We start from the raw sequence: 15,678 nt of genomic DNA, 5'->3' as shown, positions 1-15,678 counted from the left end.
TCATACTCAAAAAGAGTAGTCACAAGTAAGGCTGAAACGACGCGTCGACGTAGTCGACGTCATCGGTTACGTAAATACGTCGACGCCGTTTTTGTGCGTCGGCGCGTCGCATATTTACGTCACTCTACTTTACTGTCATGGCGGAGCGCAAAGCAGACGATGCGAGCGAGGGGAAAAAAGCACGCCAAAAGTCGTCAAAAGTGTGGGAGTATTTCAATAAACGGCCTAATAATGTTGTTGTATGCACACTGTGTCGAGCGGAAATGGCCTATCATAGCAGCACAACGGCTATGAACGAACATTTGAAAAGAAAACCCCCGACAGCGTTCTTGCCATCACCATCAACAAGTCAATCGTCCGCGTGCGTATACGTTGTCATTATTACACAAAAACATGAATGTGTCATTTGTATCTGCGTTGTAAATTCATAAACTAAAGCACCGTTTCGCTCTGAGAGGCGCGTTTGGCGTGCCTGTTCAGTGTTTACAAAGACGCGCTCCTCTTTAACGCTGTGGAGAGGCGGCGGCGGCCAGCGAGCGGCGAGGCGGGGCGCGCCGGGAGCGACGCCGCAATCGTGCCCAGGTGCGCGATCCGCGCAGTTGGAAGAGAAAAGACTTTGTGTAAAATTAAAAGATTGTAAACCTGGCAAAGCCGTCTGGCGTTCAGTCTGTCGGTCCTGAAAGAACCCCACGGCACAAGACGTGTCACAAACGCTAACGTTAATTAGTTGTGCAAATACCTTTTACAACATTAACAGTTACATATACTATGTACAAACCAACAATTAACTTTCACTTTAATCATACTATCATTGTTGTGTTATTAAGCAAAATAAGCAATACTTTTACTTTTGTTGAAATGTTTACACTGTACACTTTTTTGTATTGGATGTTTAGCTTTATTTTTGCACATTTTAGCAAATAAGCAATACTTTTACTTTTGTTGAAATGTTTACACTTGTTACAGAATATTTCCGTTTTGCACTTTTTTGTATTGGATGTTTATCTTTATTTTTGCACATTTTAAAGCAAAATAAGCAATACTTTTACTTTTGAAATGCTTATACTATTCCAGAATATTAAGATTTGCACTGGATGTTTACTTTTATATTTGCACATTAAAAAGCAAATAAGCTACTTTTAATTTTGTTAAATGTTAAAAGTTTTAAATGTTTACATTGTTACAGAATATTTTGTCATGTTGTTGGCAATGTTGACTGAGTGGCCATACTTTTTTTTTTGTAAATAAAAGCCATGCCTTTTGAAAAAACTGGCCTACATTTATTTTTTCCTCTTCATTTTAAATAAAAAAAAAAATCGGTAAAAGGAAAAATAATCTATAGATTAATCGAAAAAATAATCTATAGATTAACCGAAAAAAATTATCTATAGATTAATCGATAGAAAAATAATCGTTAGCTGCAGCCCTAGTCACAAGTAAGTCAATTATGAAATGATGTATTTGTTAGCTATGTCTTGCAAGTGTGAAGAAATTGACAATAAATCGTTTTAAAAGGCTATTTCCTACATGCACTACCATGAACCAGGAAGTAGCCTTCTAGCAAACCAACATGCACAGATATGTCATTATAGGTCTACTTACTAGTTTTAAACACATTTATTGTGTCTTTTTGCTGTTTGAGTCAAGGTGGGAACATTGTCTTGGCTCCAGAAAGAAAAGAGGTAAAGTTGTAAGTCTGACATCATAGACATGTTCTAAGGGTACGCAGCATGGACTGCTACTGCATACTGGCGCTGACGAGACGCGGGGCCGCCATCTTGGAGTGGTGATCCGCTCCACTCAGTGCAATTCATTTGGCAGGAGCAATGAACTATCAGCGCATTTAATTAAGGCTGAAACGACGCGTCGACGTAGTCGACGTCATCGGTTACGTAAATACGTCGACGCCGTTTTTGTGCGTCGGCGCATCGCATATTTACGTCACACTACTGTCATGGCGGAGCGCAAAGCAGAGGATGCGAGCGAGGGGAAAAAAGCACGCCAAAAGTCGTCAAAAGTGTGGGAGTATTTCAATAAACGGCCTAATAATGTTGTTGTATGCACACTGTGTCGAGCGGAAATGGCCTATCATAGCAGCACAACGGCTATGAACGAACATTTGAAAAGAAAACCCCTGACAGCGTTCTTGCCATCACCATCAACTAGTCAATCGTCCGCGTGCGTATACGTTGTCATTATTACACAAAAACATGAATGTGTCATTTGTATCTGCGTTGTAAATTCATAAACTAAAGCACTGTTTGCTCTGAGAGGCGCGTTTGGCGTGCCTGTTCAGTGTTTACAAAGACGCGCTCCTCTTTAACGCTGTGGAGAGGCGGCGGCGGCCAGCGAGCGGCGAGGCGGGGCGCGCCGGGAGCGACGCCGCAATCGTGCCCAGGTGCGCGATCCGCGCAGTTGGAAGAGAAAAGACTTTGTGTAAAATTAAAAGATTGTAAACCTGGCAAAGCCGTCTGGCGTTCAGTCTGTCGGTCCTGAAAGAACCCCACGGCACAAGACGTGTCACAAACGCTAACGTTAATTAGTTGTGCAAATACCTTTTACAACATTAACAGTTACATATACTATGTACAAACCAACAATTAACTTTCACTTTAATCATACTATCATTGTTGTGTTATTAAGCAAAATAAGCAATACTTTTACTTTTGTTGAAATGTTTACACTGTACACTTTTTTGTATTGGATGTTTAGCTTTATTTTTGCACATTTTAGCAAATAAGCAATACTTTTACTTTTGTTGAAATGTTTACACTTGTTACAGAATATTTCCATTTTGCACTTTTTTGTATTGGATGTTTATCTTTATTTTTGCACATTTTAAAGCAAAATAAGCAATACTTTTACTTTTGAAATGCTTATACTATTCCAGAATATTAAGATTTGCACTGGATGTTTACTTTTATATTTGCACATTAAAAAGCAAATAAGCTACTTTTAATTTTGTTAAATGTTAAAAGTTTTAAATGTTTACATTGTTACAGAATATTTTGTCATGTTGTTGTCAATGTTGACTGAGTGGCCATACTTTTTTTTTTGTAAATAAAAGCCATGCCTTTTGAAAAAACTGGCCTACATTTATTTTTTCCTCTTCATTTTAAATTAAAAAAATAATCGGTAAAAGGAAAAATAATCTATAGATTAATCGAAACAATAATCTATAGATTAACCGATTAATCGAAAAAAATAATCTATAGATTAATCGATAGAAAAATAATCGTTAGCTGCAGCCCTACATTTAATTCATCTTACCTCACTGAATACCACTGATTTTCACCCGCTTTTTTCTCATACGTGTAGCTATGATAAAGGACACATGTTTTATTATTCATAGTTTGCTTAACAGTAATAGAATATTCTTATATGCTGTAAGTGACCAGACTACCGAGATCAAAACTGGGAATATAATCCCAGAGAAGGGTCAGCTATTTTTAAATTGAAGAAACAATATGATGAGGTTATATTTACATGCTACATAAACAATGTATGAATACATTAGATATCTATATATCTTATAGACTGTATCTCTGTTGCTGCAGCAGCAGAGAGTTTATTCTGTCTTGACACTTTGTATTGATATTTTCTATTACATTCTTCCCTTAAATGATCATGTTTACGGTGATTGTTTAAAATGTATTTTTGATGTATGTCGCTTTGGATAAAAGTCCCACACATTTCACAAAGGTGGGCCACACAAAATTGGGTTGGAAAGCTAGACTAAATTTAGACTTGTATAATACTGTATAGCCACCGTAGACTGTGGTCCTAACTTTTACCCCTGTTGGCTTTTACAATCTTTATCTTCATCATTTATTTCAACTTTATGTTATTCAAGTATGACATTTTAAAATGTAATTAATTTCAGTGACAAGCAATTCTATTGTGGTCATACTCGTTTGCTAGCGGCTACGACTTCAGTACTATTGAAGATTTTTGCTCCTTCTCAACTCTGTGATAATATTCTTTTCACAAAATACAACCAATAGTACGTTAATGTTAAATCTTACTTGTGAAAAGTAGGGATGTCCGATAATGGCTTTTTTGCCGATATCCGATATTCCAATATTGTCCAACTCTTAATTACCGATACCAACTGATACCGATATATACAGTCGTGGAATTAACACATTATTATGCCTAATTTGGACAACCAGGTATGGTGAAGATAAGGTCCTTTTCAAAAAAATTATGGACTGTATTCCTTGCAGACTGTATTGATATATATTGATATATAATGTAGGAACCACAATATTAATAACAGAAAGAAACAACCCTTTTGTGTGAATGAGTGTAAATGGGGGAGGGAGGTTTTTTTGGGCTGGTGAAATAATTGTAAGTGTATCTTGTGTTTTTTATGTTGATTTAATTAAAAACAAACAAACAAACAAAAAAACTACGATACCGATAATTTCCGATATTTCATTTTAAAGCATATATCGACCGATATTATCGGACATCTCTAGTGAAAAGTAATCCCCCGATTCCTATTTTCAACAGTTCGCTCATTTGAGCAGGAAAACGCTGAACACCATCTTTGTTTTCTACTTGTCAACTGTCAGTTTAGCATCTTTGTTTTCTACCTGTCAACTGTCAGTTTAGCATCTTTGTTTTCTACCTGTCGACTGTCAGTTTAGCATCTTTGTTTTCCACCTGTCGACTGTCAGTTTAGCATCTTTGTTTTCTACCTGTCAACTGTCAGTTTAGCATCTTAGTTTTCTACCCGTCAATTGTCAGTTTAGCATCTTTGTTTTCTACCTGTCAACTGTCAGTTTAGCATCTTTGTTTTCTACCTGTCAACCGTCAGTTTAGCATCTTTGTTTTCCACCTGTCAACTGTCAGTTTAGCATATTTGTTTTCTACCTGTCAACCGTCAGTTTAGCATCTTTGTTTTCTACCTGTCAACTGTCAGTTTAGCATCTTTGTTTTCTACCTGTCAACTGTCAGTTTAGCATCTTTGTTTTCTACCTGTCAACTGTCAGTTTAGCATCTCCGTTTTCTACCTGTCAACTGTCAGTATAGCATCTTTGTTTTCTACCTGTCAACCGTCAGTTTAGCATTTTTGTTTTCTACCTGTCGACTGTCAGTTTAGCATCTTTGTTTTCTACCTGTCAACTGTCAGTTTAGCATCTTTGTTTTCTACTTGTCAACTGTCAGTTTAGCATCTCCGTTTTCTACCTGTCAACTGTCAGTTTAGCATCTTTTTTTTCTACCTGTCAACTGTCAGTTTAGCATCTTTGTTTTCTACCTGTCAACTGTCAGTTTAGCATCTTTGTTTTCTACCCGTCAATTGTCAGTTTAGCATCTTTGTTTTCTACCTGTCAACTGTCAGTTTAGCATCTCTGTTTTCTACCTGTCAACTGTCAGTTTAGCATCTTTGTTTTCTACCTGTCAACTGTCAGTTTAGCATCTTTGTTTTCAACCTGTCAACTTAGCATCTTTGTTTTCTACCTGTCAACTGTTAGTTCATACTTGCCAACCCTCCCGAATTTTCCGGGAGACTCCCGAAATTCAGCGCCTCTCCCGAAAACCTCCCGGGACAAATATTCTCCCGATTTTCAGCCGGAGCTGGAGGCCACGCCCCCTCCAGCTCCATGCGGACCTGAGTGATGACAGCCTTTTTTCACGATGGGAGGACAGACAACAGGGTGACAAGAACTAAATCATCCAGACTAGAGATAAATTGTATTATTATGTTTATCTTACCTAAAAATAAATATATTTATTAATTTAAAAAAAACAAAAAACATTTTTACTATATTTTGCTAAAAACATCAAAATTAATTGTATTTTTATTTTTTCTGACTCCTTATTACATCCAGCCATAGAATTATACATTAAAATAAACATATTTGAAATAATTAATTTTAAATTATCATAATAATTCATTTAAAATGACCATATTTAATTAAAATAATTGCTTGTTTATCAACAACTTCAGCATTTTATTCATTACATTTTGAAGCTCTCAGAAGCCAAGTTATGTTATATTCCTTAATATTTATTTATGCAAGTTTGAAGTATCAATTATCCAAACACAGTTTTGTTTGCTTATTTTCAGGATGTATATATATATATATATATGTATGTGTATGAAATACTTGACTTGGTGAATTCTAGCTGTAAATATACTCCTCCCCTCTTAACCACGCCCCGCTCCATCCCCGACCACGCCCCCCACCCCCCGAAATCGGAGGTCTCAAGGTTGGCAAGTATGTGTTAGTTTAGCATCTTTGTTTTCTACCTGTCAACTGTCAGTTTAGCATCTTTGTTTTCTACCTGTCAACTGTTAGTTTAGCATCTTTGTTTTCTACCTGTCAACTGTCAGTTTAGCATCTTTGTTTTCTACCTGTCAACTGTCAGTTTAGCATCTTTGTTTTCAACCTGTCAACTTAGCATCTTTGTTTTCTACCTGTCAACTGTTAGTTTAGCATCTTTGTTTTCTACCTGTCAACTGTTAGTTTAGCATCTTTGTTTTCTACCTGTCAACTGTCAGTTTAGCATCTTTGTTTTCTACCTGTCAACTGTCAGTTTAGCATCTTTGTTTTCAACCTGTCAACTTAGCATCTTTGTTTTCTACCTGTCAACTGTTAGTTTAGCATCTTTGTTTTCTACCTGTCAACTGTCAGTTTAGCATCTTTGTTTTCTACCTGTCAACTGTCAGTTTAGCATCTTTGTTTTCAACCCGTCAACTTAGCATCTTTGTTTTCTACCTGTCAACTGTTAGTTTAGCATCTTTGTTTTCTACCTGTCAACTGTCAGTTTAGCATCTTTGTTTTCTACCTGTCAACTGTCAGTTTAGCATCTTTGTTTTCAACCTGTCAACTTAGCATTTTTGTTTTCTACCTGTCAACTGTCAGTTTAGCATCTTTGTTTTCTACCTGTCAACTGTCAGTTTAGCATCTTTGTTTTCTACCAGTCAACTGTCAGTTTAGCATCTTTGTTTTCTACCTGTCAACTGTCAGTTTAGCATCTTTGTTTTCTACCTGTCAACCGTCAGTTTAGCATCTTTGTTTTCTACCTGTCAACCGTCAGTTTAGCATCTTTGTTTTCTACCTGTCGACTGTCAGTTTAGCATCTTTGTTTTCTACCTGTCAACTGTCAGTTTAGCATCTTTGTTTTCTACCTGTCAACTGTCAGTTTAGCATCTTTGTTTTCTACCTGTCAACTGACAGTTTAGCATCTTTGTTTTCCACCTGTCGACTGTCAGTTTAGCATCTTTGTTTTCTACCCGTCAATTGTCAGTTTAGCATCTTTGTTTTCTACCTGTCAACTGTCAGTTTAGCATCTTTGTTTTCTACCTGTCAACTGTCAGTTTAGCATCTCTGTTTTCTACCTGTCAACTGACAGTTTAGCATCTTTGTTTTCTACCTGTCGACCGTCAGTTTAGCATCTTTGTTTTCTACCTGTCGACTGTCAGTTTAGCATCTTTGTTTTCTACCTGTCAACTGTCAGTTTAGCATCTTTGTTTTCTACCTGTCAACTGTCAGTTTAGCATCTTTGTTTTCTACCTGTCAACCGTCAGTTTAGCATCTTTGTTTTCTACCTGTCAACTGTCAGTTTAGCATCTTTGTTTTCTACCTGTCAACTGTCAGTTTAGCATCTTTGTTTTCTACCTGTCAACTGACAGTTTAGCATCTTTGTTTTCTACCTGTCGACTGTCAGTTTAGCATCTTTGTTTTCTACCTGTCAACTGTCAGTTTAGCATCTTTGTTTTCAACCTGTCAACTTAGCATCTTTGTTTTCTACCTGTCAACTGTTAGTTCATACTTGCCAACCCTCCCGAATTTTCCGGGAGACTCCCGAAATTCAGCGCCTCTCCCGAAAACCTCCCGGGACAAATATTCTCCCGATTTTCAGCCGGAGCTGGAGGCCATGCCCCCTCCAGCTCCATGCGGACCTGAGTGAGGACAGCCTTTTTTCACGATGGGAGGACAACAGAGTGACAAGAACTAAATCATCCAGACTAGAGATAAATTGTATTATTATGTTTATCTTACCTAAAAATAAATATATTTATTAATTTAAAAAAAACAAAAAAAACATTTTTACTATATTTTGCTAAAAACATCAAAATTAATTGTATTTTTATTTTTATTTTTTCTGACTCCTTATTACATCCAGCCATAGAATTATACATTAAAATAAACATATTTGAAATAATTAATTTTAAATTATCATAATAATTCATTTAAAATGACCATATTTAATTATTAAAATAATTGCTTGTTTATCAACAACTTTAGCATTTTATTCATTACATTTTGAAGCTCTCAGAAGCCAAGTTATGTTATATTCCTTAATATTTATTTATGCAAGTTTGAAGTATCAATTATCCAAACACAGTTTTGTTTGCTTATTTTCAGGATGTAGATATATATATATATGTATGTATGAAATACTTGACTTGGTGAATTCTAGCTGTAAATATACTGCTCCCCTCTTAACCACGCCCCGCTCCATCCCCGACCACGCCCCCCACCCCCACCTCCCGAAATCGGAGGTCTCAAGGTTGGCAAGTATGTGTTAGTTTAGCATCTTTGTTTTCTACCTGTCAACTGTCAGTTTAGCATCTTTGTTTTCTACCTGTCAACTGTTAGTTTAGCATCTTTGTTTTCTACCAGTCAACTGTCAGTTTAGCATCTTTGTTTTCTACCTGTCAACTGTCAGTTTAGCATCTTTGTTTTCAACCCGTCAACTTAGCATCTTTGTTTTCTACCTGTCAACTGTTAGTTTAGCATCTTTGTTTTCTACCTGTCAACTGTTAGTTTAGCATCTTTGTTTTCTACCTGTCAACTGTCAGTTTAGCATCTTTGTTTTCTACCTGTCAACTGTCAGTTTAGCATCTTTGTTTTCTACCAGTCAACTGTCAGTTTAGCATCTTTGTTTTCTACCTGTCAACCGTCAGTTTAGCATCTTTGTTTTCCACCTGTCAACTGTCAATTTAGCATCTTTGTTTTCTACCTGTCAACCGTCAGTTTAGCATCTTTGTTTTCTACCAGTCAACTGTCAGTTTAGCATCTTTGTTTTCTACCTGTCAACTGTCAGTTTAGCATCTTTGTTTTCTACCTGTCAACCGTCAGTTTAGCATCTTTGTTTTCTACCTGTCAACCGTCAGTTTAGCATCTTTGTTTTCTACCTGTCGACTGTCAGTTTAGCATCTTTGTTTTCTACCTGTCAACTGTCAGTTTAGCATCTTTGTTTTCTACCTGTCAACTGTCAGTTTAGCATCTTTGTTTTCTACCTGTCAACTGTCAGTTTAGCATCTTTGTTTTCTACCTGTCAACTGTCAGTTTAGCATCTTTGTTTTCTACCTGTCAACTGTTAGTTTAGCATCTTTGTTTTCTACCTGTCAACTGTCAGTTTAGCATCTTTGTTTTCTACCTGTCAACTGTCAGTTTAGCATCTTTGTTTTCAACCCGTCAACTTAGCATCTTTGTTTTCTACCTGTCAACTGTCAGTTTAGCATCTTTGTTTTCTACCTGTCAACTGTCAGTTTAGCATCTTTGTTTTCTACCTGTCAACTGTCAGTTTAGCATCTTTGTTTTCTACCTGTCAACTGTCAGTTTAGCATCTTTGTTTTCTACCTGTCAACTGTCAGTTTAGCATCTTTGTTTTCTACCTGTCAACTGTTAGTTTAGCATCTTTGTTTTCTACCTGTCAACTGTCAGTTTAGCATCTTTGTTTTCTACCTGTCAACTGTCAGTTTAGCATCTTTGTTTTCAACCCGTCAACTTAGCATCTTTGTTTTCTACCTGTCAACTGTCAGTTTAGCATCTTTGTTTTCTACCTGTCAACTGTCAGTTTAGCATCTTTGTTTTCTACCTGTCAACTGTCAGTTTAGCATCTTTGTTTTCTACCTGTCAACTGTCAGTTTAGCATCTTTGTTTTCTACCTGTCAACTGTCAGTTTAGCATCTTTGTTTTCTACCTGTCAACTGACAGTTTAGCATCTTTGTTTTCTACCTGTCGACTGTCAGTTTAGCATCTTTGTTTTCAACCTGTCAACTTAGCATCTTTGTTTTCTACCTGTCAACTGTTAGTTCATACTTGCCAACCCTCCCGAATTTTCCGGGAGACTCCCGAAATTCAGCGCCTCTCCCGAAAACCTCCCGGGACAAATATTCTCCCGATTTTCAGCCGGAGCTGGAGGCCACGCCCCCTCCAGCTCCATGCGCACCTGAGTGATGACAGCCTTTTTTCACGATGGGAGGACAACAGGGTGACAAGAACTAAATCATCCAGACTAGAGATAAATTGTATTATTATGTTTATCTTACCTAAAAATAAATATATTTATTAATTTAAAAAAAACAAAAAAAAACATTTTTACTATATTTTGCTAAAAACATCAAAATTAATTGTATTTTTATTTTTTCTGACTCCCTATTACATCCAGCCATAGAATTAGACATTAAAATAAACATATTTGAAATAATTAATTTTCAATTATCATAATAATTCATTTAAAATGACCATATTTAATTAAAATAATTGCTTGTTTATCAACAACTTTAGCATTTTATTCATTACATTTTGAAGCTCTCAGAAGCCAAGTTATGTTATATTCCTTAATATTTATTTATGCAAGTTTGAAGTATCAATTATCAAAACACAGTTTTGTTTGCTTATTTTCAGGATGTATATATATATATATATGTATGAAATACTTGACTTGGTGAATTCTAGCTGTAAATATACTCCTCCCCTCTTAACCACGCCCCGCTCCACCCCCGACCACGCCCCCCACCCCCACCTCCCGAAATCGGAGGTCTCAAGGTTGGCAAGTATGTGTTGGTTTAGCATCTTTGTTTTCTACCTGTCAACTGTTAGTTTAGCATCTTTGTTTTCTACCTGTCAACTGTTAGTTTAGCATCTTTGTTTTCTACCTGTCAACTGTCAGTTTAGCATCTTTGTTTTCTACCTGTCAACTGTTAGTTTAGCATCTTTGTTTTCTACCTGTCAACTGTTAGTTTAGCATCTTTGTTTTCTACCTGTCAACTGTCAGTTTAGCATCTTTGTTTTCTACCTGTCAACTGTCAGTTTAGCATCTTTGTTTTCAACCTGTCAACTTAGCATCTTTGTTTTCTACCTGTCAACCGTCAGTTTAGCATCTTTGTTTTCTACCTGTCAACTGTCAGTTTAGCATCTTTGTTTTCTACCTGTCAACCGTCAGTTTAGCATCTTTGTTTTCTACCTGTCAACTGTCAGTTTAGCATCTTTGTTTTCTACCTGTCAACTGTCAGTTTAGCATCTTTGTTTTCTACCTGTCAACTGTCAGTTTAGCATCTTTGTTTTCTACCTGTCAACCGTCAGTTTAGCATCTTTGTTTTCTACCTGTCAACTGTCAGTTTAGCATCTTTGTTTTCTACCTGTCAACTGTCAGTTTAGCATCTTTGTTTTCTACCTGTCAACTGTCAGTTTAGCATCTTTGTTTTCTACCTGTCAACTGTCAGTTTAGCATCTTTGTTTTCAACCTGTCAACTTAGCATCTTTGTTTTCTACCTGTCAACTGTTAGTTCATACTTGCCAACCCTCCCGAATTTTCCGGGAGACTCCCGAAATTCAGCGCCTCTCCCGAAAACCTCCCGGGACAAATATTCTCCCGATTTTCAGCCGGAGCTGGAGGCCACGCCCCCTCCAGCTCCATGCGGACCTGAGTGATGACAGCCTTTTTTCACGATGGGAGGACAACAGGGTGACAAGAACTAAATCATCCAGACTAGAGATAAATTGTATTATTATGTTTATCTTACCTAAAAATAAATATATTTATTAATTAAAAAAACAAAACAAAAAAAACATTTTTACTATATTTTGCTAAAAACATCAAAATTAATTGTACTTTTATTTTTTCTGACTCCTTATTACATCCAGCCATAGAATTATACATTAAAATAAACATATTTGAAATAATTAATTTTAAATTATCATAATAATTCATTTAAAATGACCATATTTAATTATTAAAATAATTGCTTGTTTACCAACAACTTTAGCATTTTATTCATTACATTTTGAAGCTCTCAGAAGCCAAGTTATGTTATATTCCTTAATATTTATTTATGCAAGTTTGAAGTATCAATTATCCAAACACAGTTTTGTTTGCTTATTTTCAGGATGTATATATATATGTATATATATTAGGGCTGAAACGACGCGTCGACGTAGTCGACGTCATCGGTTACGTAAATACGTCGAGGACGTTTTTGTTCGTCGACGTGTCGCATATTTACGTCACACTACCGTCATGGCGGAGCGCAAAGCAAACGATGCGAGCAGTGCGAGCGAGGGGAAAAAAGCACGCCAAAAGTCGTCAAAAGTGTGGGAGTATTTCAATAAAAGAAACGCTACTTTTACTCCGCTACTTTTATCTACATTCAGCTCGCTACTCGCTACTAATTTTTATCGATCTGTTAATGCACGCTTTGTTTGTTTTGGTCTGTCAGACAGACCTTCAAAGTGCCTGCCTTACTGGTGACGTTTCACTCCGTTCCACCAATCAGATGCAGTCACTGGTGACGTTGGACCAATCAAACAGAGCCAGGGGTCACATGACCTGACTGGCTCCGAGCTAACTTCGGGTGTTACCATTTAGTGGTCAATTGTACGGAATATGTACTGTACTGTGCAATCTACTAATAAAAGTTCCAATCAATCAATCAAAAGTGTGAAGGAAAAAAGACCCTTTTTTTATTTCAACCGTAAAGACTGACTGCACAGTTCCTGTCTTCACAATAAAAGTCCCGCTCCATCGCGCCTGCGCTTTCAAAATAAGAGTCTCCGAAAGCCAGCGCAAACAAGCTAGAAAGCTACGGAGTTTGCCGCCAATTTATTTCTTGTAAAGTGTATAAAAACGAATATGGAAGCTGGACAAGTAAGATGCCAAATAACAACCACTTTCATGTGGTATTAGACAGAAAGGAGGAACTTTTTTTCTGCTCCATTTGAAAACGTGGACGTTATCATCACTACTGTCTGATTCCAATCAATGCAAGTCATCAGAATCAGGTAATACACCAACTTATATTCTTGTCTTCATGAAAGAAAGGAATCTATATGTGTTAAACATGCATGTATATTCATTAAAACACCTTTAACATGCAAACAAAAACGGCAAAATAAATAAATATAAATTATATACTGTATATATCAATGTATGTATATATATATATATATATGTGTGTGTGTGTGTGTGTGTGTATATATATATATATACACATATATATATACATATATATATATATATATATATGATATGTGTGTGTATGTTACTCAGTACTTGAGTAGTTTTTTCACAACATACTTTTTACTTTTACTCAAGTAAATATTTGGGTGACTACTCCTTACTTTTACTTGAGTAATAAATCTCTAAAGTAACAGTACTCTTACTTGAGTACAATTTCTGGCTACTCTACCCACCTCTGCTAATAATGTTGTTGTATGCACACTGTGTCGAGCGGAAATGGCCTATCATAGCAGCACAACGGCAGCGTTCTTGCCATCACCATCAACTAGTCAATCGTCCGCGTGAGTATACGTTGTCATCATTACACAAAAACATGAATGTGTCATTTGTATCTGCGTTGTAAATTCATAAACTAAAACACTGTTTCGCTCTGAGAGGCGCGTTCGGCGTGCCTGTTCAGTGTTTACAAAGATGCGCTCCTCTTTAACGCTAACGTTAATTAGTTGTGCATACCTTTTACAACATTAATAGTTACATATACTATGTACAAACCAACAATTAACTTTCACTTTAATCATACTATCATTGTTGTGTTATTAAGCAAAATAAGCAATACTTTTACTTTTGTTGAAATGTTTACACTGTTACAGAATATTTCGTTTTGCACTTTTTTGTATTGGATGTTTATCTTTATTTTTGCACATGTTTGCAAATAAGCAATACTTTTACTTTTGAAATGCTTATACTATTGCAGAATATTAAGATTGCACTGGATGTTTACTTTTATATTTGCACATTAAAAAGCAAATAAGCTACTTTTAATTTTGTTAAATGTTAAAAGTTTTAAATGTTTACATTGTTACAGAATATTTTGTCATGTTGTTGTCAATGTTGACTGACTGGCCATACTTTTTTTTTTGTAAATAAAAGCCATGCCTTTTGAAAAAACTGGCCTACATTTATTTTTCCATCTTCATTTTAAATAAAAAAATAATCGGTAAAAGGAAAAATAATCTATAGATTAATCGGAAAAAATAATCTATAGATTAACCGAAAAAAATAATCTATAGATTAATCGATAGAAAAATAATCGTTAGCTGCAGCCTTAATATATATATATATATATATATATATATATATATATATATGTATGAAATACTTGACTTGGTGAATTCTAGCTGTAAATATACTCCTCCCCTCTTAACCACGCCCCGCTCCACCCCCGACCACGCCCCCCACCCCCACCTCCCGAAATCGGAGGTCTCAAGGTTGGCAAGTATGTGTTAGTTTAGCATCTTTGTTTTCTACCTGTCAACTGTCAGTTTAGGCTGCTCGCCGGCTCCTCACCACCACTTCAAGATGGCGGCCCAATTTCTCGCGTCACAGCAGCCAACGCTGCGTCTCCTTATAACACGTCTATGTCTGACATACCTTAAAGAGGAAGTTAAACAGGCACGCATTGTGGCCCTTCATGATTTACTTTTGTAAAAGGAAAATGGTCTTTTTGACATTTTAGTCGTAATTCAACCAATTATCCCGTTGCACAGTCAAATAAAAACAAGTTCGGTCTTCTTGTCCAAACACATTCTCTATAAACCCGGATTGATTGACTTTTATTAGTAGATTGCACAGTACAGTACATATTCCGTACAATTGACCACTAAATGGTAACACCCCAATAAGTTTTTCCACTTGTTTAAGTCGGGGTCCACTTAAATCGATTCATGGTTAAGTAGCCTGCTAGCTAACCAACACACAGACAAATAAAAAACCTTAATTTACTTACTTGTGTTAAATTGTCTCCTTTTGCCATTTGAGTCAATATGTGAATGGTATAGCTCCAGAATCATAAGTTTGAGATAAAGCTGTGTGAAAGAGTAAGTACACCTAGCTGACAAACACACATAATCATCCTCCATCTTCTTCTTCTTCTTTTTACTTACCTGACGAGGCGCAGACATGGCTCGACAGGTGCATACTGCCACCTGCTGCATCGGAGTATGCAACATACACACATGCATATTGGATAAACCTGTATGTCCTGTACCTAAAAAAACACACATACATTTTAACAATAAACTTCATCAGTGTATCTGCAGGTGTCAGCAAATTACATTTTATTTATTTCTAATGCAACATAAAACAATTTTCATGTCCTACTGCACACAGTTATTATATTGGTCGACTGTTTTAAGAAGGGACTAAAAACCAGAGGTGGGACCAAGTCATTGTTTTGCAAGTCACAAGTAAGTCTCAAGTCTTTGCCCTCAAGTCCGAGTCAAGTCCCGAGTCAAGACAGGCAAGCCCCGAGTCAAGTCCAAAGTCAAGACTGGAAAGTCTCAAGTCAAGTCCTAAGTCCTGCATTTTGAGTTTCGAGTCCTTTCAAGTCCTTTTAACCACAGACTAATATATTAACACAGATTGTGTATGCTTTTCAAACGCTGTATTTATTTATTAAAACAAGTGCATTTTAAA

At 36.4% G+C, this 15,678-nt stretch overlaps 1 long non-coding RNA gene across 1 annotated transcript in view; it reads right to left on the bottom strand.

Annotated features, from left to right (window-relative positions):
* The window catches only part of LOC140679688 (uncharacterized), a 66,196-nt gene extending 51,069 nt beyond the window's left edge, over positions 1–15,127 (bottom strand). Inside the window, exon 1 of the long non-coding RNA XR_012051060.1 lies at positions 14,990–15,127. This is a non-coding gene — a long non-coding RNA (uncharacterized lncRNA). The remainder of the gene's footprint in view (positions 1–14,989) is intronic.
* Between the last annotated feature and the right edge of the window lie 551 nt (positions 15,128–15,678).

This window comes from Nerophis lumbriciformis, linkage group LG21, assembly GCF_033978685.3.
Source record: "Nerophis lumbriciformis linkage group LG21, RoL_Nlum_v2.1, whole genome shotgun sequence".
In the NCBI taxonomy this organism is placed as follows: Eukaryota; Metazoa; Chordata; class Actinopteri; order Syngnathiformes; family Syngnathidae; genus Nerophis; species Nerophis lumbriciformis.
This window is presented reverse-complemented; position numbering and strand designations above follow the sequence as displayed.